At 41.8% G+C, this 24179-nt stretch overlaps 1 long non-coding RNA gene across 1 annotated transcript in view; it reads left to right on the forward strand.

Annotated features, from left to right (window-relative positions):
• Window positions 1–1513: 1513 nt before the first annotated feature.
• The window catches only part of LOC134296221 (uncharacterized), a 72242-nt gene continuing 49576 nt past the window's right edge, over window positions 1514–24179 (forward strand). Inside the window, exons 1-2 of the long non-coding RNA XR_010002837.1 lie at window positions 1514–3115; window positions 12461–13017. This is a non-coding gene — a long non-coding RNA (uncharacterized LOC134296221). The remainder of the gene's footprint in view (window positions 3116–12460; window positions 13018–24179) is intronic.

Consider the following 24179-nt stretch of genomic DNA (forward strand, 5'->3'; position numbering starts at 1 on the left):
GCTGAAGATCTGCATTCCTTTGCTATAAAATGCAACTTCCCAAAGGTGTGTAGTGAAGTGACTTGATATATTTTGATAGTTTTGATCTGTACATAATATTATACTCCTAGCCAACAATGTGCTGCCATCTATAATTAATTTTTGTTTTTTTGGATTTGGTACCTTTTGGAAGCAAACTCTATAATTGCTTGTGCAATATTATTCTGGAAAAAATCCACTTGTGCAACCATGAAAAGGATCAATTGTGACACAAACAAAAAGTACAATCACTGGTGTAAGAGTATTGATATCTTCATATGTTACCATCAGAAGTTTAGCCTGCAAAGTATTTGTTCATAGTATTTGGGCTATAGAATATGGTGCTCCACCAAATATAAAAAATCCATAGGAAATAAAGAGGACATGTTTCTATCAACACATTTTGGTTAATTTTACCCTACCTGTTATTAATATCACCATCAGTTGTATTAATAATAAAGTTTTGTAAGCTTTATATAACGTTTTAAAATACAACAACCAGACTGGTCCTGACTGCACACTAGCAACTGAACAGAATAGACAAAAGTGAAAAGAGATGAGTAGGGAATAGGAAAACATGCTGGAATTGATAGACTGGCAGTTTTAATCCGGGATAACACAATAGAGAACTTTAAGGAAGAATGGCAACCAATGGTGATGTGCTTGAGACAAATTAGGAGCAAATAATCAGTTACGGTGTTTGAAGGCTACTAGAAATCATATTGAGTATAAGAACATATCTATATATATAAAAGGATAAAAAAAAATTCAGCCTAGGACAAAACAACAAAACTACACATCCCAGAAACACTAAACTTGGCAACACAACCCCTCATCCATGCCTCTACGTTCATACAACAAAAAGAAAAGAAAAATAAAGTTCTAATTAGAGGAAAAGGAATAATAGTTTTTTATCCAATTGCTGCCAGTTAGAACTCTGCCCACTTGGTCTCCTAGCAACCTACTCAGCCCAGGGGACATGCACAGTTAGGCCTTAGGCCTCTTCCCCACTGCCTATAAAATACAGATAATCTGATTTTCATTTGATTATATGGCAGTGTAGACTCAAGGCCCTTCCACACAGCTATATTACCCATTTATAATCTTATATTATCTGCTTTGAACTGGATTATCTTGAGTCCACACTGTCAAATAATTCACTTCAGTGTGCATTTTATACAGCTGTGTAAAAGGGGCCTCATATAATCCAGTTCTAAGCAGATAATATAAGATTATAAATATACAGTAGAGTCTCACTTATCCAACACAAACAGGCCAGCAGAACGTTGGATAAGTTGGATAATAAGAAGGGATTCAGGAAAAGCCGATTAAACATCAAATTAGGTAATGATTATACAAATTAAGCACCAAACATCATGTTATACAACAAATTTGACAGAAAAAGTAGTTCAATGCTTAGTAATGCTATGTTGTAATTACTGAATTTACAAATTTAGCACCAAAATATCACAATGAATTTAAAACATTAACTACAAAAACATTGACTACTAAAAGGCAGACTGCGTTGGATAATCCAGAACACTGTATAAGCGAATGTTGGATAAGTGAGATTCTACTGTAATATGAAATAATTACTGTGGTAATCCAGTCCAACCCAATTCTGCCAAGGAGGACACAATCCAAGCACGCCCAACAGATAGCCACCCAGCCTCTCAATAATAATACAGTAGAGTCTCACTTATCCAACACTCACTTATCCAATGTTCTAGATTATCCAACACATTTTTGTAGTCAATGTTTTCAATATATCATGATATTTTGGTGCTAAATTCGTAAATACAGTAATTACAACATAACATTACTGCATATTGAACTACTTTTTCTGTCAAATTTGTTGTATAACATGATGTTTTGGTGCTTAATTTGTAAAATCATAACCTATTTTGATGTTTAATAGGCTTTTTCTTAATCTCTCCTTATTATCCAACATATTCACTTATCCAACATTCTGCCGGCCCATTTATGTTGGATAAGTGAGACTCTACTGTAATAATAATACAGAACATCATACAATCATAAGGTTAGGAGACACCCCTAAGGATCATCCAGTTCAACTTCCTTCCACCTTGCAGGACGATACAATCCAAGCACTCCCAACAGATGGCCAGCCAGCCTCTCAATAATAATAATAAGAAGAAGAATAAGAATATCATACAATCCTAAGGTTAGCAGATACCCCTAAGGATCATCCAGTTCAACTTCCTTATATCATGCAGGAGGACACAATCCAACCACTCCTGACAGATGGCCATCCAATATCTGCACAATAATAATACACATCGAATCATAGCATCAGACAGTTAGGAGACACCCCTAAAGGCCATCCAGTCCAACCCAATTCTGCCATGCAGGACACAATCCAAGCACTCCCAACAGATGGCCACCCAGCCTCTCAATACCACCACCACCACCACCACCACTACTACTACTACTACTACTACTACTAATAATAATAATAACATCATCATCATACAATCCAAAGGTTTGGAGTGACCCCTAAGGATCATCCAGCTCAACTTCCTTCTACCATGCAGGAGGACACAATCCAAGCACTCCTGACAGATGGCCATCCAGCCGCGTGGCCGGGCACAGTTAGTATCTATATATATATATATATAAATGTTCTGACAACTAAAACTAAACACCCAAAACCCACAAAACTTGGTCACAAAAGACATGGTCATCCCCGCTGTGTTTAGACATAAAAACAAAAACAATTCAAACTGGAAGTCACTCAAAACCCTAAAAACCCGGAAAACTGTACTGTGCACTTGAGTGGAGGAGCCCCCACCCTTGTCAAACCCATGTCAATGAAGGTCAGGGACTTCTCTGAGGGGATCTCGCGAGACTTGTAGAGTGCCTCCCGCCCTGCCGCACGCTGCAGCACCTGCCCCCTCCCCAAATCAACAGCGCCTGTGTGTCAGTTCTTGGCTGGTAATGGCGGTGTCTGGCTGAAGGAGCTTCTCGGGTCTCTTTCTCCGGCTTCTCCAGCCTGGAAGGCCTGCGGGATGAGCCGGCGACCTCCGTCGCTGCCACCGGGAAGGAGAAGCAAAGAAGGAAGGTGGCGATAGGACAGGTGAGGCTGGAGGGGACTTAGGGAGAGGCTGAGGCAGCAGGAGAGGGAGCAGGGCCGGTCGGAGATAAATTTAAATATTAAGCGGGGGCGCTGAAAAGCGCCCCCCACCGGCCCCGCCTCCTGAGCCCTGGCCCCGCCTCCCACCCAGCGTGCCCTGGCCCCGCCTCCCACGCTGCGTGGCAGGCGGGGCCAGGGCACGCTGGGTGGGAGGCGGGGCCAGGGTTGGCCCCGCCTCCCATGTTATTCGCCCTGGCCCCGCCTCCCACGCAGCATGGGAGGCGCGGCCAGGGTTGGAAAGAGGGAGGCTTCGCCGCCCGGGGAGGTGAGGAGGGGATCTTTCCTCCCCTCCCCGGGCGGCGAAAGAGGGAGGCTTCGCCGCCCGGGGAGGTGAGGAGGGGATCCTTCCTCCCCTCCCCGGGCGGCGAAAGAGAGAGGCTTCGCCGCCCGGGGAGGGGAGGAGGGGATCCTTCCTCCCCTCCCCGGGCGGCGAAAGAGGGAGGCTTTGCCGCCCGGGGAGGGGAGGAGGGGATCCTTCCTCCCCTCCCCGGGCGGCGAAAGAGGGAGGCTTCGCCGCCCGGGGAGGGGAGGAGGGGATCCTTCCTCCCCTCCCCGGGCGGCGAAAGAGGGAGGCTTCGCCGCCCGGGGAGGGGAGGAGGGGATCCTTCCTCCCCTCCCTGGGCGGCGAAAGAGGGAGGCTTCGCCACCCGGGGAGGGGAGGAGGGGATCCTTCCTCCCCGGGCGGCGAAAGAGAGAAGCTTCGCCGCCCGGGGAGGGGAGGAAGGGATCCCTCCTCCCCTCCCCGGGCGGCGAAAGAGGGAGGCTTCGCCGCCCGGGGAGGGGAGGAGGGGATCCTTCCTCCCCTCCCCGGGCGGCGAAAGAGAGAGGCTTCGCCGCCTGGGGAGGGGAGGAAGGGATCCCTCCTCCCCTCCCCGGGCGGCGAAAGAGGGAGGCTTCGCCGCCCGGGGAGGGGAGGAGGGGATCCTTCCTCCCCTCTCCGGGCGGCGAAAGAGAGAGGCTTCGCCGCCCGGGGAGGGGAGGAAGGGATCCCTCGTCCCCTCCCCGGGCGGCGAAAGAGGGAGGCTTCGCCGCCCAGGGAGGCGAAAGAGGGAGGCTTCGCCGCCCGGGGAGGGGAGGAGGGGATCCTTCCTCCCCTCCCCGGGCGGCGAAAGAGGGAGGCTTCGCCGCCCGGGGAGGGGAGGAGGGGATCCTTCCTCCCCTCCCCGGGTGGCGAAAGAGGGAGGCTTCGCCGCCCGGGGAGAGGAGGAAGGGATCCCTCCTCCCCTCCCCGGGCGGCGAAAGAGAGAGGCTTCGCCGCCCGGGGACGGTAGGATGGGATCCCTCCTCCCCTTCCCGGGCGGCGAAAGAGGGAGCCACAAGGCCATGGTGCACTGGTCGGGCGGCGGGGCACCGTCAGAGCGGTGCCCCGCCTCCCGCCCAGCCTGACGGCGCCCCCCGGGACCTGCGCCCGAGGCGGCGGCGTCACGTGGCCTCAATGGTGGGGCCGGCCCTGAGAGGGAGGCAGAAAGAGCAGCGGGCCCCTTGCCTTGTTGGCCTTCTTTACCCTCAGCCGCCCCCTTTTCTCCTCACTGCGGCTCAGCCTAGGCTGTCATTCGCCTCTTCCTGGTTTAAAGGGATCTCTCCCCTTTTAAAGGTGAGGTCTCTGCTTAGAAGCATTGTTCCTTCCTTTTTTCAGCCCTATTATTGTTCCAGATTGGTTGGTTATGGTCACAGTAATCTGGAGTGTGTGTGTGTCCCATTCGAGAAGTATAGCAATAGTGCAGTATAGTTGTGTTGTTCAATATACAGTCATAGATAATACTAATATTGTGTTATGCTAATAATATTATATACATATAATATTGAGAATGTTAGAATGTTATAATTCTACAATATAATACTAATAATATAATATAATAATATATAATAACAATGTAATATAGGTAATTCTAATAGTATAGCAATATTGCATTATAGTCGTATAGTACGATATAGTAATAGAATCATAGAATCATAGAATAGTAGAGTTGGAAGGGACCACATGGGCCATCTAGTCCAACCCCCTGCTAAAAAGCAGGAAATCGCATTCAAAGCACCCCCGACAGATGGCCATCCAGCCTCTGCTTAAAAGCCTCCAAGGAAGGAGCCTCCACCACGGCCCCGGGGAGAGAGTTCCACTGTCGAACAGCTCTCACTGTGAGGAAGTTCTTCCTGATGTTCAGGTGGAATCTCCTTTCCTGTAGTTTGAAGCCATTGTTCCGTGTCCTAGTCTGCAGGGCAGCAGAAAACAAGCTTGTTCCCTCTTCCCTATGACTTCCCTTCACGTATTTGTACATGGCTATCATGTCTCCTCTCAGCCTTCTCTTCTGCAGGCTAAACATGCCCAGCTCTTTAAGCCGCTCCTCATAGGGCTTGTTCTCCAGACCCTTAATCATTTTAGTCGCCCTCCTCTGGACGCTTTCCAGCTTGTCAACATCTCCCTTCAACTGTGGTGCCCAAAATTGGACACAGTATTCCAGGTGTGGTCTGACCAAGGCAGAATAGAGGGGGAGCATAACTTCCCTGGATCTAGACGCTATTCCCCTATTGATGCAGGCCAGAATCCCATTGGCTTTTTAAGCAGCCGCATCACATTGTTGGCTCATGTTTAACTTGTTGTCCACGAGGACTCCAAGGTCTTTTTCGCACACACTGCTGTCAAGCCAGGCGTCCCCCATTCTGTATCTTTGATTTCCATTTTTTCTGCCGAAGTGAAGTATCTTGCATTTGTCCCTGTTGAACTTCATTTTGTTAGTTTTGGCCCATCTCTCTAGTCTGTCAAGATCGTTTTGAATTCTGCTCCTGTCTTCTGGAGTGTTAGCTATCCCTCCCAGTTTTGTGTCGTCTGCAAACTTGATGATCGTGCCTTCTAACCCTTCGTCTAAGTCGTTAATAAAGATGTTGAACAGAACCGGGCCCAGGACGGAGCCCTGCGGCACTCCACTTGTCGCTTCTTTCCATGATGAAGACGACGCATTGGTGAGCACCCTTTGGGTTCATTCGCTTAGCCAATTACAGATCCACCTAACCGTAGTTTTGTCTAGCCCACATTTTACTAGTTTGTTTGCCAGAAGGTCGTGGGGGACTTTGTCGAAGGCCTTACTGAAATCCAGGTACGCTACATCCACAGCATTCCCTGTATCGACCCAACTCGTAACTCTATCGAAAAAAGAGATCAGATTAGTCTGGCATGACTTGTTTTTGGTAAATCCGTGTTGACTATTAGCAATGACCGCATTTGTTTCTAAGTGTTCGCAGACCACTTCCTTAATGATCTTTTCCAGAATTTTGCCTGGTATTGATGTGAGGCTGACCGGACGGTAGTAATATATATTACTAATATTGTGCTATGCTAATCTATATATATAAAAGGCTTTTGGCATCACGGCGACTCACAAAACAACAAAACCTAACACCCCACAAACTCTAAAATTGGCAACCCAATCCATCATCCCTGCCTCCAGTAAGATACAACACAATCACACAAAAAACACAATCACAACACCAAAAAAAGGCCAAAACCCACAACAGGCAATGTACGCATGTGCGCAGAACTCAAAGTATTTTTCGGGACAGCATGGCTGCCCAGGATCAGCTCGCTCCCTCTCTCAGGTCCCCCCTCCTTCTCTGCGAACCCTTACCAGATGCCTCCTGGCCTTTTCCCGGCAGGCCCCGGCCCCTTCCTTCTGGCCATTCAGGCTGCACCCGGTCTCCTCCCGGGACCTCGGGGCCCACACCTTCCTGCACCCATTGGCCTCCCTATCGTCCCTCCACCGCCGGACCTTCTGGCCCCGCCCCCTCCACGGCTTTCCAACTACCAGGGCCATACCGGCCTTCCCTTCCAGGGCCAGAAAAGGAAAAGAAAAAGGTAAGCAAGGGTCTCCCTCCTCCTCCTGCTCTCTCTCTTCCAAAGGAAGAATTACCACTCCCCCTTCGGCCATCCCATAGGGGCGAAGGAAGAAGAGGAAAAGGAGGACGAAGGGGAGGAAGAGGGAAGGGGAATGGGCTTCCCGAGCGGGAGGAGGGAAGGGAAGGGGGGGTCACACTCCCTCCCCCCTCCCCCCCTCCAAACAAAATATAAACAAAGGCAAGGAAAGACCCGACCATAGAACACAAGGTTGGGAAACAACAAAAAACAGGACGAAGAATTCCAGGAGGGGCTTTCTTCGGGAGGGGGCTACCATGGGAGGGAACTTCTACTATTCTTATTATTATTGTCATGCTTTCTATATTTTGTAATATATATATAAAATACTAAATAATAAATACAGCCAGACATTGAAGCTGCAAGGATATTCAGTGCAATTCAACCACACCAATAAAAGATTAACCTTCGTAAAAGGCGACCAGGCTTTGAAACAGTGATACTACTCTGAAGCTGACCAACCAAAGATTTCCCCTAGGTAGCAAGCACCCAGGCTTTGAACCACCGAGGCTATTCATTACAATTCTACCACCCCAAAAAAGCATTCCCCTAAAAGGCAACTACTTAACCTTCCAAGCAGCAAGCCTATTCCTTTCTATTCCACCTCACCAAACAAGGATTCACATAAGAAAAAGGCCAGGCTTTCAGGCTACAAAGCTATTCACTGTTATTCCACCTACCTAACAAAGAATTCCCATATGCCACAGCAACGCGTGGCCGGGCACAGCTAGTCTATATATATAAAAGAGTGATGGAATCCTGGTGACTGACAAAACAACAAAACTACAGGCCCCCCAACCTCAAAATTTGACAACACAACCCATCATCCATGCCTCTAGGTTGATACAACAAAAAGAAAAGAAAAATAAAGTCCTAATTAGAGGGAAAGGAATAATTGTTTTTATCCAATTGCTGCCATTTAGAAGGCTAAGCTCTGCCCACTTGGTCTCCTAGCAACCTACTCAGCCCAGGGGACATGCACAGTTAGGCCTCTTCCCCACTTCCTATAAAATACGGATTATCAGATTTTATTATTTGGCAGTGTAGACTCAAAGCCCTTCTACAGAGCTATATAACCCATTTATAATCTTATATTATCTACTTTGAACTGGATTATGTTGACTCCACACTGCCATATAATCCACTTCAGTGTGGATTTTATCCAGCTGGGTAGAAGGGGCCTCATATAATCCAGTTCTAAGCAGATAATATAAGATTATAAATATACAGTACAGTCTCACTTTTATCCAACATAAACAGGCCGGCAGAACGTTGGATAAGTGAATATGTTGGATAATAAGAAGGGATTCAGGAAAAGCCGATTAAACATCAAATTAGGTAATCATTATACAAATTAAGCATCAAAACATCATGTTATACAACAAATTTGACAGATAATACTAATAATATAATATAATAATATATAATAATAATGCTATATAGCAATTCTAATAGTATAGGAATATTGCAGTATAGTGGCAGCTAACACCTTCCATCCACCATCCAGGAAGCTGCTAGCCTATCATGTTAAAAGCCCATTAAATAATAAACAAGGTGACACATTGCAGCATGCATGTCTGGTTCCTAGCAAGGGAAAACCAATCGAAAACAACAACAACACGCTCCAAATATTGCAACAATCTACAACCAAGACAGTGAAAACACAACAACACTATGAACACAGGGAAAACAGGGCCAGATAACACCATCCAAAAAACAATGGCAAATGAACAAAACCAAGGGCCCAGTATTAAAAACCAATAAAACCAGGACATTACGTAAACAACACCACTATGAACACAGGGAAATTCCACACATGAAACAATCAGGAAAAAAATACAAAACAATATAATGTATACAATCAAGAGAACAAATAAAAGGGGAACCATCAGAAAACAAGGGAATTCAAGAAAGAAAACAATCAGGGCCAGCTAACACCTCCAAACAAAGGATTCCCCCAGGGAGGAAGTAGCCAGGCTTGGAAACTGCAAGGCCATTACATGCTAATCAAGGTGACTAATAACAGCATGCATACCTGCCGCACCGAGACTATTCAGTGTATTCCTGCTCACCAAACTAGGATTCCCTTAGGAAGAAAACGGCCAGGCTTTGCGACTGCAAGGCTATTCACTGCTATTCCACTTGGCCAACAATCGAATCCAAAAAGCCACAGCAACGCGTGGCCAGGCACACCTAGTGTTATCTAATTTGATAAATAACAAAAGTGATATAGTTGATATTAGAGGAAGTAGGCCTCAGAAGCAAATGATATCTTCTGGGGGGTTGGGAAGCAAATCCCTGTTTATCCCCTTGTTGTGTGCGTGTGAGAGAGGGGGTAGAGAGAGATTTGTATTGCATAGGATAAAATAGGGAATGACATATCAGTTCTAACCTTTATATGTGTTCTAAAATTGCTATATTGTGGTTTGTGTGTTTAAAAAAGATGGTTTTTATTTTATTTTAAAGGAGAATTCAGGCCCTGCACCTTCATCAAGTTTGTTCTTTGCATTGTATTAAACTACCTTGTGGAAACAACAAAAGTTGACAAGGCTTGTAGGACAACTAATTGTAGCACTGGGTGATGGGTCATTAAGCATAGTTATTTGTCTACCTTCATCTGAATGTGCATAACAAGAATGAAAATCCATCTGTTCAGGGCTAATGTTCATCTGTTTCAGGAAATTTGTGTCCCTGGTAGATCTGCAGTGGTCTTGATCCATTTGTTTGGTGCTCAGATATATTTCAGAATTGAAAAGAAAAGAAATCCACTTGAGGATGGGAATAAAACATTACAGCTGATGCCAGGAATTGCCAGGAAATTGCCGGAGAACAGAAACATAATTTGGATAATTGAATTTAAACTTAGAATTACAGCAACAATTACTAAAATCTCTCAGCATATTTGCCCTAGGCGTGAACACATAACTGGAAAATAAAACAAGGAAAAGAATCTACAGTTTGTGAATTCCTCCAGGTGATGGAAATCTGAAACATACAAACATTTATCATTCATTTCTGGAGAAGTGTGAGAGTAAAGAACAAATAAACTGTGAACCTTTAATATTTTGAAAGATGATCCAGATGTCAATCTTCAGAAACAATGCAAAGAAAACACATTTTGCTGCCTGAAATAAAGCTCAAATTCCACTCATCCAACACTGGAACCAACACTTGAAAAAGTCTTCATTAGGGAAGTGCAGGTATCCATTTTGCCTCAGGGAGTTCAGTTGATTCGGCATTCGGAACAACTGAAATGGATTGGGGAGGGTCACCCGAAGACCTAACTCAAAATGGGTGATGAATAGCCAATTCTTTTGGCTAATGGGGGCTGAGCAGCACTAGCAGAATTGTACCTCTTTTCTCTTCCTTTTCCTTCTTTGATTAATGGGGTTTTGGCTCCTTTCCTTTCTTTTTTATTTCTTTAGAAGACGAAGCTGAGTGCTTCCCCGCCTCCTTCCCAAAGTCCCCTCCCAGACAGAGTGCATGAAGGGAGTTTAAGTTTTTCTCTCTGTTTCTTAAGCTTCTTTCTCAACCAATCACTGCTAGTTGTGCCCATTCTCTAATTGGCTGAGAATGGACACACTAACTACACAGATATCTATAAATATAGTGTAAACGCTAGGTTGCACTGTTACTATAGACTCAATAATAATAATAATAATAATAATAATAATAATAATAATAATAATAATAACTTTATTTTTATACCCCGCCTCCATCTCCCCGCTGTGTCTTCATATTTGATCCATAATGCAAAGGTATATTGCGTTTTCTATTAGACTTCTGTGCTGATCTGTTTTAGCCCTTTTCCTTCAGCTTCTTTGGCTTCTCCAGATGGCAAGGCCTCAGCCGCTTTTTTTTTTTTTTTTTGCCCAGAATGGCCCATGTGGCTCCTCCGTGTGACATTCCCTTCCATTCAGGAGCATGTGGCACATGCTCAAACCCAGACTCCCTTGAAAGGAAGAAAGAAAAGGAGCCCAGGAAGGGTGCTTCCTTAACCTCATTACTCAAACCCCAACCTCCTTGAAAGGAAGAAAGGAAAGGGTCCCAGGAAGGATGCTTCATTAACCCCGTTCCTCAAACCCAGGCTTCCTTGAAAGGAAGAAAGAAAAGGAGCCCAGGAAGGGTGCTTCCTTAACCCAGTTGCTCAAACCCAGGCTTCCTTAAAAGGAAGAAAGGAAAGGGGCCCAGGAAGGGTACTTCCTTAACTTTGTTCCTCAAACCCTGGCCCCCTTGAAAGGAAAGGATCCCAGGAGTGGAAAGGGGAGTTCCCCATTGCCACCAATGGGCCAGATCTTCCCGACTCTTTTGGCTATCTAGCCAAAAACAGTTTTTTCCATTAGCCGATTTTCAGGAGGCTCCAAAATAGGATCTGGATACCCAATGAAATTTGGATACCAAAAAATGGATCGTCCTCTAGCTGAATTGCACAAGCCCATTTCTTATGTCTTGATCTGCTTAAAGATGGTTCATCTACTTATCAGAAAAATCCAATAGTCAGCATATGCCATCCCTGTCATGAAAATAATGTGGCACTGTAACTGTCAAATTATGTGACATTTCTTGAATGTCCTTTCATTCTTTGCACATTGAGCTTCTCAGAATTCCTACTGTTAACAACTATCTTGCATTTCCCATTATGGCAAAAAAGCAGACAAAAATCTAATATATCATACACAGAGACTACCAAATGTTTAACAAATAGTCCAATTACAAGTGAATTTTGTATTTTAATAAATGGTTTGAGCAAGTAAAGGCTGATGTCAAATGAATTTGACCTTGAAAACATTGCTGTTATTAATTTTTGAGGAAAATAAATTCATATTATCTGACCAGTATTATCCTTTGTATATTTATTCAGGAATGAGCCTTCAATGCATTCCATCCTCACTCCAAGACTCCTCTTTTAAAAATTATTTCCAGAAAATCTCCCTGAAGTTCTCAACTATCCTTACACTGCAGTCTTCATTCAGTATGCAGAGGGTGTAGACACATGTATTTTGCTTGCCATCAGAGCAGGCAGCTAAGAATTTGAAGCAGTTTAATAGATATTGACATGGTTTTGAACATACAACAATTTTATTTGAAATGCAAACACACTGCTATGCAGTACATGATAATAGAAAAATAATGCTTCAGGGCAAGGAACAGTAAAACACACATCTCATATTGAAACATTCACATGCAAATCAGTGTGTGTGTGAAAATGGGTTTGTTTTTATCAATGTGACTGAATGAAATTTAACATGTAATGGAAAATCATTTCTAGGTAGAAAGGCTGTGAAGGAGTGGACTGCCAACACAATGTACAAAAGAAACTCAAAGATATAAAATAGCAACAGAAGCATGGCATTAAATATATTTTGCAATGTTTGTTTTTTCAGGTGCCTGACAGTGTCTGCATAGCAGGTACCAAAATGAAATTAATGATATTACAATGTCTGGACATTTTCGTTTGAGAAGAAACATGCTGAAAGCATCCATAACCAACTAGCAGTGCGAAGATGCCCATGGCCTCACTGATACTGCTGCAGTTTTATAAATGGCTTCAATGTGGTATTGTTTATTTTTCTTAACAGTAATATTCCAATCTCTGCCATACTGAATTTACCCTTCTATAAAGCAGGGTTGGGGAAATTCTTTGCCCTCAGACTACATGATTTAATTGCTTAAAAAGAAGGGAAGAAGGAAGAAGGGGAAGAAAAGGATGGACTTCCCCATTATTGGATGTAGTCCTGTATTTCGTAGACTTCTGGTTGGTCATATTGTGAAGCTTGGAGGCATGGTCACCTCAGGTGGTAGATCACAATGACTTTGCAACCTCGCCCCTTTCTAAAAACAGGCCATTTTCCTAGTCTACCCTCCCACAGTGCTTTGGGTCTAAAGGGCCTTCTGAGCCAAGATATGTGAGAAGTGAAAACTACATGGACTACAGATATAGGTGAGTATAGCCTCTTCCTACTTCTCCTGTGATTATGTTTGAAATATGTTATGGTACACAGTATGTAGATCTGAGTGAAAAACCCTCATTGTCTGCCATAACCTATTTCACTACATTCTCCCCTTCCCTCTTTCATAAATGGTAGGAAATTTATTTATTTATTTATTTATATCATTTCTCCCCCGCCCTTCTCACCCGAGGGGATTCAGGGCGGCTTACAGACTTGCAATTTATGCCAATACACCATAGTACAATAAAATAAACATTGAAACAGTTAAAACAATTATAATATACAATATACAAAATTTAAAATAATGCAAAGTGCTTATGGAAATGATTGTGAGTTGATGTCACTGTCCTCTGCATTCAACAGGAATGCCTGTTGCTGCCATTTCTGCTATTTTCTGTGGCTGCAGAGGTGTTTCCTTCACTAACAGTGTAGCACAGAGCATGATCTGATGCTTGACTGCATGGTTGCATCACACGTAAAAAAGTGGGGGGAGAAAGTGAGTGAGAGAGAGTTGTGTGGAACAGCTCCTACTCCATGTTGGAGTGGTACACTACAGTATTATGACCTCTTCTCATTGAGAGGGGAAAGCATGGGTGATGGTTCTTTGATGGTTCCCATCACACCCGTTTTTCAGTTGTAAACATGGGAGTAAAGTGTGATAAGGGGTAGGAGCTCTGAACACAATTAATGGCCTGTGTTCAGAGTTCCTTCCTTTCAGGACATTTCTGCCTCTTTTCAACTCTGGAACATGTGATGAAGTCCATGCCTCTCCATGGTTGAAAAGAGGCTGAAGTGTCCTATGAGGGGGACATTTCTTCATGTGATGTGCTTGATTGCCAGAGTTCCCTCCTTTCAGGACACTTCTGCCTCTTTTCAACCATGGAGGACTATGCATGACTGCCAGAAGTAGTTTAATTCATATGATGAGCTCAGTGCCTCTCCAGGTTTGAATAGATCCTGAAGTGTCCTACGACTGGGAAATTTCTCCATGTGATAAGGTAGGTACTGATAGAGCCTTCAAAGGAAAAGGAAATGTTCCCCACTCCTGCTTTAAACACCAATTGACCAGAATCCTCAACTAGACCAGACCCATTAAATTAACTATTAATTAGCAAGTCAACTCTTGAGTAAGTCCCACTGAGATTGTTGTCTCAATCAAATCTTTGAAAGCAAATAAATAAATAAATAAATAAATAAATAATCCCTGTGATTTCCCTCAAATAAAAAACCAACTCTACTGAGCTAGCAGGCATTCCAAGTTTATTTTGAGCAATTTGGCCAGAAGGGAAACAAACAAACATATGGCTCTGACCCTGAACAGTGTGACTGAGGGCACTGCTCTAGAACTCATCATCTGCACGACACAATGAAAATGAAACAAGAGTACATGCAAGGAGGAATGATAGTTTAGGAATTTGGAAGCTCTCTGTACACTCAGTTCCCCCATTGGTTAAAGATAATCAATGTCATAGCCTGTTCCAAAAATTTAGACTTTGTCTTTGTTGTAGGTAATACTATAACAGTTGAATGCACAGGAAAATCTGCTCCTCTGCAAAGGAAGTAACATAAGAAATCCCAAACTATTTTAAGTGGATGCTATTATTAAAGTTTTGGTGACAAAAAGAATATATGAAATACAGATTAGTAAGTGTTCTGATTTCACACAGGCAACACTTTCATAGTTCATCTTTATTTTGATATATTTCTTAAGCTGTCATTGAATTCATTTCTTTAATCACTTCCTGCCTTGCAGGTTCTGATTGCACTTGACTCTTAAGATCACCCTTCTGATTAGAAACCAACTTCATCAATGCAAAAATAGATGCCTGAGGAACATTATCACAAAGATAATTTTAGCGAGGAAATGAAATGGGCAAATAAAATGCCAGGGAACACTTTCTAATATATCCGTGGACTAAAAGTTCATTTATTTTGTTTCTGCAAAATACTTCTATGATTTATAACTCTGTTCAAAGGTCCCTATAATTTAGAGTTATAAGAGGAAGCATGTTGTTGCTTATTGTATTTCTTTCATGTGCTAATATGCAGTTTAATCTTCCTCAAGATGGGGAAAATTAACAGGTCTCTTTGGTTCATGAAGAGGTTTTTTTCAAAGGCAGAAAGAAAAAGCAGACATGTTATCAAATGTCTAGCTATTATTGGGTACCATCTCCTATAAGCTCCAACCAGCAAAGCCAATGCTCTTCATATATATATCTAACCATTTTGTGGCATACAAGCTTAAAAATGAGTAGTATATTGTTGAAGCAATCTGCTTGGACACCTTTTATATGAAGGCTGAATTGTACAAAGAAATCAACAGCTTATTTAATGCACGTCAGTGCCAATAAATGCTTCCCCTCTGTTTCTTAGGTTTTTGAGACCAGCACAAAAGTGGCAACTCAGGTTTATACAAGCAGACATTTTCTTTGAAATAGTTTGGTGAGTGATAATAACATTAGGGATGTTCATTAGGCTTGTGTATGGATTGGTTAGATGTTTGTCTTCGTTGGTTTGGAAGCCTGTAATGGTATGGACTCTACCACCATTTTTTACTGGCTGCAATAGAACGGGGGGGGGGGGGGCAGATAGAGAGTGCACATGCCTGCAGCACCTGTCTTCTCTAGAGTTAAAAACAGCTTTAACGAAGCATTAAACCCAGTCTTCTCTAGAGACAGAAGGGAAAAGATTGCAGAAAGAGTGATATCTTGACTTAAAGATACAGCTTTAACAAAGTATTAAACCCAGGGGTGGGTGGGAAAGGCACACCAGTTCTCCTTTCCACTCCAGCACCTCCAAATCAAGAGAGAAGAGAAAGAGAGTTTTTAAAGGAAGCCCAGGGTAGGTTACCTCCAGGTCTATCACTCTTCCTTCCCTGGGAAGTGGGAGCCTCCTTAAAATGCCTTGGAAAAATGGCTCCTGAAGGGAGACAGTGCACGCGTATCTGCAGCTTCTATCACCTCTAGAGTTAAAAACAGCTTTAACAAAGCATTAAACCCAGTCTTCTCTAGAGACAGAAGGGAAAGGATTGCAGAAAGAGTGATATCTTGACTTTGATGGTTTTAATCCAAGTCTTAATGAAGGATATAATGACAAACAGTGCCTAAAATGATGGGGGAAGGGGAGCCTGTGGGAAGTCCCCCCCCCCCCACTCCCATTGCCACCAATGGGCCGGATAGAAAACGAATCTTTCAGTTTCCTGGGTTGAAAACGGATTTCTATCCTCCCCAATTCAGGAGGCTCCCAAAAAGTGGATTGGGACCCCCACCAAAATCCAGAACACCAAAACAGATTGTGGTTTACCTGGGTTGCACAAGCCTAATGTTCATATAAGCATCCATCTTACACTGCATGGTGTGAAAAATGCCACTTCTGGTGTAATATTCCCAAGAATGAAAATCACTCACATTCACTCAGCTTTTTTATATGCCTCTACTCCAATCTCTCCATTAATTGTTAAAAAGGACATTCACCTTGCCTGATCAACTTTACTTGAGTTTTCTAGTATTTTGTCAGCTCTGCAGCATTCCTTTTTGATCTGATATCACCAAAATGGTTTAAATCCAAGCACAGTGATGTGACTTTGTTGTGGAAAGTCACCAGGAACGAATTAAGGCAAAATAGTTGTGTTTTTAAAGCTGATTCAGGCCCCGTCTACACTGACCATTTAATGCAGCTCAAAACTAGCTTCAAGCTGCAGCAGCCAGACAACAAAGCTTCACAAAGGTATTTGAATGAAAACCTTTAATGCACTCTGTGGTTTATCTAACTATTGCCCAGGCCTCGAACCGATTCCAGGATTTCCTATGTAATCATTTGCACAGCAAAACCATTTTTCTTTAATATTGGTGTGAAACTATATTAAATGATCACTATAGATGAGGCCTAGGTTACACTGTTGAAAATAAGCACAGAGGTATAAATCCAAAAAAGTTAGTTTATCTAGGCTGTGAAACAGCTTAATCCCATAAACCACCTTAACTAGATTTATTGTATATTCTCTTTTTACACTTTAGTATATGCATTGAGATCACATGGAGTTCAATCTCAAATAAGTCCCATGAGTGGAATTTTAATTTTTTAAAATAAATAAAAAGTAGGTTAATGGAACAATATTATCTGGCTGCTCTGTTATATCTCTCTTGACCCCATTTACTAAAAGCCAAATCATCCTTCAATGTCTTGGGAAAACATTCTTGGACTTTGTCAAAAATGAGTAGAAAATTTGAAAGTTAAATGGGCCCAGATGCAGGCATTGAACTATCTACCTCCTTGTTGATGAACCACAACTAATTCACAGCTAATTGCTGGATGAAATCCAGGGTGACAGATATACAAATCTATATGGGCAGATGTTACGGTGTGGTTCCCCAGCATCTGGGAGTGAGGCAAAGCCCCATGTACTCCAACATGTGTGTAATCCTTGCTGTCCCACTCTTAAGTTCCCTTAAGGAAAACCCACTTACTGACCCAGTCAGACATGTAAGCTCCATCTCCTCGGCAACTTGATTTGATTCCATAACAAATTGCCCCAAAGCTGTGACAAAATGTGAAAAAGCAATGGCCATTAGATAATCAACATAATAATGGAAGGAAAGATGGGGATAAAACCGCTGAAGAGGGAATGCTGGAGGTGTCACATATAGCCCAACCTCTGATCAGAGATAGATCTGCATGCATTCACTGCCCCCAATGCACAAGCCAATTGCACAATTTATGCTTGGCTACTTTCCCCACTTTTTTCTTAGACTACATAAAAGATGTGAGTGTTTATGAAGGAGATGCCTGCCACACCAATCTAGACTTGCACTGCTCAGTCACCACAACTGTTTCCCCAAAGTAATCCATGGGATCCAGTTCTCAACATTCTCAAGCTTAAAGTGGTCAGGAAGTTTGTCTTGGACTCCACAAAGAGCTTGCAAATAAATTTCTGGCCACTCTTGTGAATATGCTGCTATTTCCTTCTCTGAGAGCTTCCTATATCCTCTCAAGCAAGCAACCCTTTTCCGACTGCCAATGCTTCAAATGTTTGGGACTAGAGTGCAAAAAATATTAATGGATGCATGCATATACACACATCCATTAACGCAGAACAAATTAGTGTGGCAAAGGATCTCAGTAACCTCTGTTTTGGCACCTGTGAGTTATAGGTTGTACTTCCCACTCTAAGGGAAGCTAACAAAACATATAATTTAGTGTTCTCTCAGAGAAAGAGTTTGGGTGTCAAACATGTCAATTAGGTGCTGTGCTAGCAAAACACTTAATGGTACTTTATCATTGCAATGCAAAGGCAATTAGCATGCAGTGAAGGATGTGTCCTTTTAGGTCATTTCTGCTCAAAAGTGCTTGCCTGCAAAGCCAATTTGCATGGCAGTCCTTTGTGAATATTTTACTTGTAAGATAGACAATGGTGGCATTTAGCATTTTCTCTCCCTTCACCTCTTACCTCCATCAATTACAACAATAAAGGAATTAGCATATTTTATAATCTGTCAGAAGGTATAGCAGCTTGTTGTCTTTTCCTTTATACATATGTCCAGCTATAAATCTCCAATTGATGGAAACCTATTGTAAAACCTCCTTCTATGATTGGATTTATTATCCCAGTGGGTCATTTGTTTTGATAAATAATATCGATGCATGATTGATAATAGCAGCAATCCTTCTTCTCCATAAATTCAGCATCCTTTGAATGAGATTGGGAGAGCTGCTTTCATGAAGTGACAGTCCCTGCAAAGAGATGCCAGAAGCCCCAAATCCATCTAGCCATATGCTTTGGCCCAGCACTTATTCTCAGTGGCCAAATAGAACACCACATTTTCCATATTCATAAGTCATATACTTGGGAGTACAGCTTCTTCATTTTGGAGCAAGTCCTGTTCACTTTCTAAATGATAACAAGGCAAGTGTGAAGAGAAAATAATTAAAAGAAAACAGATGATATTACCAGGGCATTTTGGTAGGTTTACTTCACAAGACCACCCACTAATCTGTCATTGAAACCTAAGATAGCGGTTTTGGAATGGGCAACCCCTTCTTTGGAGCACAGGTCACCCCTGGGCAGAGCTCCTTCCTCCATTTTTAAAAAAGGAATTATAGGAATCGCATTAAAATAGAGGTGGAAGAGTTACAATAGGCAATCAGTTCCATCCCCATACTCAATGCAGGATCTCCAGATAGGGGAGCAGGTAGTTACCCAGACCCCTTTTGAAGACAAAGAAGACCTCATTACTTCTCTAGGCAATTGGTCTCATTGCTGAACCATACTCACTGGTGGCTGGAGCCCTCCCTGGTTGACAAACGACTAGTGAACCATGAAGGTATCTCTGCTTCTATGTCTGAGTGGAATTTTGAAATGTAATTCAGGAATTACATTTGGCTGCTCCTTGGCTGTGGTACTCCCTCTCAAGAGAAACCAGAATGGCCCCCTTTCTGTTGGCCTTCTGCAAGCAGGTTAAGACCTTCCTCTGCAAACAGGCTTTTGGAGAAGAATAAGGGGAGGCTCGGGGAGGGTGGGTGGGATTGGCAGGGGGATATGAGTTTTAAAGACTATTTTAATGTATTTGCTGTATTTTAATTCTGTTTTTACCACACTGCTATTATTTAATTGCATTTTTAAATTTTGTATTGCTCTTTTTAAACTGTTAAGTGTGGATGTTGAGACTGAGCCTTCGGAGGCTGTGAATGATAGTGGTGGGATCAGGAGAGGAAGGAAAGACCCTTGCGAGGAGGGCTCGTTGGAGGATTTGCATAGGAAGAGGATCAGGTTCAAATCCCGGGAGTGGAATTAGCGCCCACTGTTAGCCCCAGCTCCTGCCAACCTAGCAGTTCGAAAACATGCAAATGTGATTAGATCAATAGGTACCGCTCTGGCGGGAAGGTAACGGCGCTCCATGCAGTCATGCTGGCCACATGACCTTGGGGGTGTCTACGGACAACGCCGGCTCTTCGGTTTAGAAATGGAGATGAGCACCAACCCCCAGAGTCGGTCACGACTGGACTTAACGTCAGGGGAAAACCTGCCTTGAGCCATTTTAATAGGTTGTTAGTTGTGACAGACAATAGTCAAGAATGGCATTAGCTGTTGAAAAGGCTTCAGCTTTACATGTTTAATATTTTGAGACATGTTAATCCTTCCACAGCTATTTTGAAATATTATATTGGCAACTTGTGATGTCATATTGATCTTCTATTTACCTTTTCTCCAGAAGAAAGTATTTTAGCATATGAAAGAATAATTTGAAAGTGAAGGATATTCAAATATTACGTTTGTTGCTAAAAATGCAAAACTCAGTGGTAGAAAAACAAGAAACAAAAACAAAGAAGATTTTGCAGAGATGCAAAGTCAGAAGTTTGCTTGTTTTTTTAATATAATCATGTTTTGCTTTCAGACTTTTATCTCTGTGTCTTAGTTCCCATATTTTGTGTTTTCAACATTTCTTTATGGCCCCTTCTACACTGCCATATAAAATCCAGATTTTTTTTTCTTTGAACTGGATTATATGGCAGTGTAGAAGGGGCCTTAGTCACATCTTTGTCTGAAATTGAGCCAATATTTTCATGAAGAATTACTGTTTGGATTGGTATGTACCATTAAAATGTTAAGGGCCTTCCACCTTCCACTATATCCAATTTACTTGTGAGGAAACAAGAATAAGTTGGATTTTTCCACTCAAAAAGAGGGGTGGAAATTGTGTGATCTTGGGCCATATTCAGCTCTTTGAGAGCTTTGTTTTTTAAAAAATTGTTTTGTTTTAATTGCTTTTAAAAACTTGTTTAAATGAAGTTTATCACCTAGCCCGAGTGCTATTTTTTACTGGAAAGCTTGTGGCTGACAGGGAGTAAAATGCAATTAAGATAAAATAAATAAATGAACATGAATTATAATACCTATTGCTTGAAATGTGTTACTTCTGCAGATTATTCAAGGACAACCCTGTGAGTTGATATTGCATTTTGGTAGTTCTAGTTGACACTTGACACAATTCAGGATCATGTTGAATCCAGCTGTACTGGTGACTCAGAAAGGTAGCTTTTTAATGGCATACCTTTCATGGTTACCACTATTTTAGGCTATTCTGTAGATGCAAAATATTGTCCCCTTTTTCATTCATAAAAAATATTCTGCATAGTGTTCCCCCAAAATAGATTCATATTAAAAAGACTACAACAAAGTAACAAGAGAAAATCCAGCACATTACACAAAGCCTAAGCAATAAATCCTCAAAGCCCTGTTGAAATAGAAAAATCAAGGAAGAGAAGGAGAAGGATCCAATCGGTGAACCACAACTAGAGGGGATAAATTTGATCAGCCCTTGAAGGACAAGGTGAAGTCAACTTATTCAGTGAATCCATTCAAGTTGGAACTAACCAACAGAATTTAGATCATAGTACTGTATATACTCAAGTATAAGTTGACCCAAATATAGATCAAGGCACCTAATTTTACTACAAAAAAACTGCAAAAACCTATTGACTTGAGCAGGGGTCCCCAAACTAAGGCCCGGGGGCCGGATGAGAAGGGCCGGGGTGAGAAGGGTGGGATATAAATGTAGTAAATAACTGTAGTAAATGAATTAATAAATAATTTTGGACTTAGGCTTGCCCAAAGTCTGAAATGACTTGAAGACACACAACAACAACAATCCCAATTAACCTGACTATCTCATTGGCCAGAAGCAGGCCCACACTTCCTATTGAAATCCTGATAGGTTTATGTTGGTTAAAATTATTTTCATTTTTAAATACTGTATTGGTCTTTCATTGTTATTGTTGTTGTTTTGCACTACAAATAAGATATGTGCAGTGTGCATAGGAATTTGTTCGTTTTTTTTTTCTTTTCAAATGATAATTCGGCCCCTCAACAGTCTGAAGGATTGTGGACTGGCCCTCTGCTTTAAAAGTTTGAGGACCCATGGACTTGAGTATAAGATGAGAGTGAGAAATGCAGCAACTACTGAAAATTTTCAAAAATAAAAAAAAGATACCAATAAAATTACATTAGTTGAGGCATCCATAGATTAAATGTTTTTGAATATTTACATAAAATATTCAAGATAATTTAAGATAATAATAAGACTTTAATAAGATAAGACTGTCCAACTCTGATTACCTATATATTCAAGTATAAGCCGATCCGAATATAAGTCAGCCAGGACCCTCACTCAAGTATAAATTGAGGGGGGTTTTTTCAGCCCTAAAAAAGGGCTGAAAAACTTGGCTTATACTCAAGTATATACGGTAATTCTTGAGGGAGCAACTCATAACTTGCATCACAAAACTAAACTAAATCAGAGTAAAAGGACATGAGACTTTCCAGAACCATCATGTGTTGTGACTTGACAAGAGAAAAAAAATCTCAAAACAAAATCATGGAGTAGAGACAAGGAGTGAATGCACATATTCCTTCTCCAGCAGATAGTCCCAAAGAAGCAGCCCTATCTACTTGACTATGACTGATAAGTTAATTACACTCTTAAGTGATCATGCTAATATGATACATCCATGGCAATCTCATCTGTCACAGTCATTATACTTTACTAGTCTGTATATTAAGTTAATATTACACTTATGAAATAACAGATGGCAAATGACAAGTTCATTTTTATCATTCTTCTGTTCTGGGATGAATTCAGTGGGTTTTTATTCAAGCTAGCTCTTTTCTATCTTTGGTCCAATGTGTAAATTTAGCACAGAAAAAGAATACAGCTGCCTCTGGATCGTACTGCTTCAAGGCTGCATCTGAAACAAACACGTTTAGGGAGAAGGCTAGCCATGCTCATTCATGTCCTTCTCCAGAATATCCTAGCTTTAGCTGTGCATAGGGCTTTGCATGAACCAAATCAGCTTTCTTGGGAACATGGAATCCCAAGTGCTGGATTATACAGCCCTAATTGTGGTCCCAACCTCATAACCAGATACCTGGGGGGGGGGGGGGGGAGAGAGAGAGAGAGAGAGAGAGAGAGAGAGAGACTTTCTAGAGTTTTATCATTGTTCGTTGTCCCACTATAAATCTATTGCCACTTCCATATTAGGTTTTTGCATCACAATTTGAGAGCTTTACTTAATTCCTCCAGTGAAAACTAGTTATATTTGCTGTAGGTGATATGTACACTCTTTCTCATAGAAAACTGCAATTGGAATTAAACAAATAATTAAATATTTCAAAATCTAGCTCATTTTAAAGGTCTGCCATTGGGAACAGTCCAGGACCATCGTAAGAAAAAATGGGGGGGGGGGGGGGGGTGTGATTTTTTTTTTAGCGAATCATGAAGAGTAGTTCTATAACACAAATTATTTTAAATAGTATGGTTCATTCTATATTTTATATAGATTTAATTAAATCATTTTTTGATTTTTGTTACAAAGTTTCAAGTTTTAAATTAACCAAAAATGACTGTTAATTGGTAATTTATAGTTACAAAAGAATGCTACAACATCTGTTGGAAATACTTGAAAACTGTGTCAATACACTTTGACAGAAATCAGGCTCCATCATTATGAACAGGATATATTCTACAGGTTTGATCTTAACTTGAATTTGTATCTACATTGGAACATGTACATTTTAAATGTGTAATTCATATATATGTGTACACGCACATGAACACACACATGTAGCATCGGGAAGGGTTAACACCTCTGTGATGTTTGTGTTGCTGTCTGTGCCCCTGTTCAAAAGATTTCACCTCACTTTCCATCCCTGTGATAATTGGATTTTGAAAAAACTGGCTTGTTGTGGAAACAAGAATTGGTAAGAAAGCTTCAATTGAGACACCTTTTCCCCATGATAAGTAATTTCCCTTCCTAGGGGTAGATTTCTCTCACTTCCTGTTTCCTCACCCCCATTCTTAACGATGAATCATTTGAAAGTCAGATGTTTGTAACTTGAGGACTGCCTGTACTTAAAAATGCATCAATCTTTTCCACTATAGGCATAGGCTACATATAGGCAATAATCTGCTGTACTTCAACAAAATGAGTGAAATTGACTGAAATAGCAACAATAAATACAAATAATCTGTGATTGTCAGAGAATTAATAAATCAGGTGCATTTATATGTTCAGTTTCATTCCTGTTGCTTTGTCATCAGTCATCTTTGTCCATGGAGGAAGCACATAGCTTTCATACAAAATTAAAAGGAGTCATTGC

Source organism: Anolis carolinensis, chromosome 2 (genome assembly GCF_035594765.1).
Source record: "Anolis carolinensis isolate JA03-04 chromosome 2, rAnoCar3.1.pri, whole genome shotgun sequence".
Classification (NCBI taxonomy): domain Eukaryota; kingdom Metazoa; phylum Chordata; class Lepidosauria; order Squamata; family Dactyloidae; genus Anolis; species Anolis carolinensis.